We start from the raw sequence: 3757 nt of genomic DNA, 5'->3' as shown, positions 1-3757 counted from the left end.
TTTACTTTCAATTAAAGGAAGAATTGGGAAATAAAGGAGGCAAAGTTGAATACAAGAGAGGTGGAAGCAAGTTTGAAAGAAAGACAGAAAGTAAATAATATGTTGAATTAATTGTATTGTCGATTATCTTGATAAAAGGTTTTGATCATTATAAACAAAGTCAATATGAGTTGACTCAAAATAGTCTTTGTGGCATGCAAAGCAGAAGTTCAAAATGTGCTGAAACCCGGGATCGAACCAGGGACCTTTAGATCTTTAGTCTAACGCTCTCCCAACTGAGCTATTTCGGCCTGCCAGCAGTTATAGTATTCAGCCTCTTTTTTTGAACAATCCCAGAACAGAGATGCAGAACCTGGATTTTCAATCTGAGGTTAGAGCTGTGTTTTAATGTGTCCTGCATTGTTCAGCAGCTAACTGGTGAAATGGGTGAGTAGCGTTTTTGGGATAAATTTTAGGTCGTTTTTCTTTTAAAACTCTGAGTGGACCAGCACTGTATTACACAGACGTATGTCGCCTAAGTAGGTAAGCTATGTCATCTCAATACTGACAACTTTGTTCAAGGAGAAGTGAAAGCTGATGCAGACAAGAGTTTACTTTGAAAAAAGTATAAAATTGGATAAATTCGTCATCAAAGCTGATGGCAAGAGAGGTGGAAGCAAGTTTAGAAGGAGGACAGAAAGACAACTTTTTGTTGAAGTTATCATGTTGTTGATCAGTTGATAAAATATTTTGAGAAATAAAGAAAAAAAAACTAGAGCTGATTTCAAGAAATTTTTTGCAAGAATGTAGGATCCCCTCGCACTGTGCTGAAAGTCAGGATTGAATCAGGTACCTTAAGCTCTTCAGTCTGTGGTAAATAAAAATTCCTTTACCGGGACTGAATTTGATACAGAAACATTATAAAATAGCTCAGTAAAATGAGAGGCAGAATCCGTGATATTAGAGTTTCGGAATGGGCTTTATTCCAATAATCGATTATAATCGGATGCTTCAAGTTCCATCACCACGGGGGTTCAGGAAGTGAAGTACATACTTTATTGACAGAGAAGTAACTTTTATAGTACATACATTATAATGAAGTGAATACAGTAGGCGTGACAATTTGATAAGGACATTGACGTTTGTCTGCGTAACCGAAAATGGGTGTAATAATGAGTAAAAAGGAACATGATTGGTTATGATGTCATGTATAGGTGGATCTATAAGATAATACTTGGCATAGATGCGCGCGCAGCAGTATGACGTGTAATTGACGTGTAACTAGGGGGTGACGAGGACTTGACATTTAGCTCTATATGTGGAGACGAGAAGTCTGGGGGGTCAAGTCAACCTAATCCCAAATCATATCTAACATCCTATGTTTAAAGAACTATGTTATCCACAAAAGAAGGACTCTCGGACAGAATCTACTCTATACTGACTGTGCGTGTATGTACAAGCGTCTAAGTGTCTACACTGAATGCGAGGGGGTAGGAATATTTCCTAGTAACAGGGCTATGAATTACTTGCATGAGGACAGAGAAGATGGGCCTTTTTGCTTGATAACTGGAAGAATGTTTACTTAAACTACTAGGCAGGAATGCATCGGCTGAGGGAGAAGCAGATAATTCGAAGGTGAAATACAGTTCTTGGCAGAGAATAGGCTGATGTCAGGCTTCGTGAGCCGCGCAGAGAATGAGACAAAGTTCATGGTCATAGATGCAGGCTCGGACCGGAGCTTTCAGAGGCAGAAGGGAAAAGGAGTTTTGATGACAGAATCAGGGCCTACTTGCCTGGACTGTAAAATGGCATAAGTGAACCATATTAAGCCGATGGCTTTTCATACTTAGGAATGGAATATCCGGCCTATTCATGGCGGATCTGACAGAGGACATGTTGACGGTGGACGCACATGTATTTGCGTCTTCATAACTGGAACTGGAGGGAACCTACATGTACTTGTGACATGCACATAGAACCGTTGGGGTCCAAGATAGGGGACATAACTGACCAGGAAAATCCATATTTCCACATTCCCTCCTTGTCCCCTACTTGCCCTTCAAGAGATATCAATCTTCATTAATCCATTGACCTGTTCATATAGCATCATTTGTTCTTCTTTCTTCTTCCGGGATCCTGAACGTAAATCTTGATGTGGAATGCACGATGTGGCACACAGACCACAAATCGCTGGTCCACATTGTAGACATAGACAGCAACTGAATAGTATGAGAAGGCCAATACCTAGGAAGGATAAAACTCTCCATCCCCAGGCTGATACCGCATTCCAAAACCAACTGGACCAAGTCCAAGTGCCTGGGTTCTGGTGTATCTGGCTTACAATCTTATGAAGGCGAGTGATGGCTTTATATACAGATGGCGAATTTTCTGGTATGAATACGCAGCAGCTTGATCCGATGACCCTACAAGCTCCGCCCCTATCAGCCAGGATGACGTCAAGGACAAGACGATTTTGAAGCACAACAATCCGCATAGCAGACTGCTCTTCCGTTAAATTGCCTAAGGCGGAAATAGTCTCATTCACTACTGCTTCAAGGGTTCTAGTTAATCTACGTATCAGCTTACTATTAGTAACAGTACCTATATAGGGAAAGATGCCTTTATTAAAATCTACATACTTGTCCCATGCCGTTTCAGTGTAATCGACAATGGGGAGATCTCTCCGTTCTCTGTTGTGTACTAAATGAATATTTCTGTAATAATCAGGAGGAGCTAGGAAAACAGGTGGCAAAAGGAATGCAATGTAGCAGGTACCATCCCAATCTAGGGGTAGACGCATATATGCAATCTGACCACATATGAAGTAGGAGTGGCGAGAAGCTCTAAATGAAGATTTTCCTTGATCACTGAATTCTACTATAGTAGTGCATTTACTATGGCCCATATGTATGGAACCAACCTTTCTTACACACAATTCACCTTTTGCTGGGAATACTGACATGGTGGGTAAGACTAGTTCAACTTCGGATACGACATTTAGAATCATGAGATTAGGTGTAAAATTACCTAATCCATACACTTCATTTTCTAGATCAGTTCCTCTTCTTTTGGGGCGACCCTCCTTGTCAGGGTAGCAGACTTTGAGTAAAACTAGGTTCAGGTTTCCCCATATCCAATGATCTTGGTAAACTGCTGTGTCTGAGTCTATGGAATTGATTAAACTGAACCATGCTCCACAGGAGCCATTGTGTGTAAATGGGTGTGGAAAGAATGGCAGGACTCCTTCATAATTCTGATAGGGAGGGAGTCGGCCACACACCCAACAATTTGTGGCATTACTAGTCTGATGGGAATGATGTAACATACTGATGAAAGTGTTATTGCGCAGCGCAAGTCTATAAGACAATTCATGCGGAGGTAAGTCACTAAAAGAATGTTCAGCAGTAACATTATAAACATGTCTAGAAATAGGGTAATATATGTGCAACAACATACTTGTAATAATTATTAAAAGACTCAATAAAAACAAAATTAATAATGTCACTATACAGTGGCTACGCAGTGATTTACAATACGCCTGTTGTTTCAACATTTTACGGGTATTTCCTCTACTCAGGTCCAAGGGATACATGTCAGAGACAATTCAACCGCTTCACCTTGGAAAGGACTTAAACAATCAAATTGCTCGACTGGTTGGGCCTAAGCTTTAGTTTATAACTTTCAGATTTGTTCGGTTCAACAAAAGGGAGTTTTGAGTCAGTCTGTGAAGTAGTGCAGGGCACAGTGTCTATATCCGAGGATAGTCCATGAAATTTCT

The 3757-nt window shown here is 40.5% G+C and overlaps 1 non-coding gene across 1 annotated transcript; it reads right to left on the bottom strand.

The window, feature by feature from the left end:
* Positions 1-217: 217 nt before the first annotated feature.
* On the bottom strand, positions 218-290 carry TRNAF-AAA (transfer RNA phenylalanine (anticodon AAA)). The gene has a single exon. It is a non-coding gene; the product is annotated as a tRNA-Phe (tRNA).
* Positions 291-3757: the final 3467 nt, after the last annotated feature.

Source organism: Triturus cristatus, chromosome 8 (assembly GCF_964204655.1).
Source record: "Triturus cristatus chromosome 8, aTriCri1.1, whole genome shotgun sequence".
Classification (NCBI taxonomy): domain Eukaryota; kingdom Metazoa; phylum Chordata; class Amphibia; order Caudata; family Salamandridae; genus Triturus; species Triturus cristatus.
Note: the sequence above shows the minus strand (reverse complement) of the source record. Positions and strands in the feature narration are given on the sequence as shown.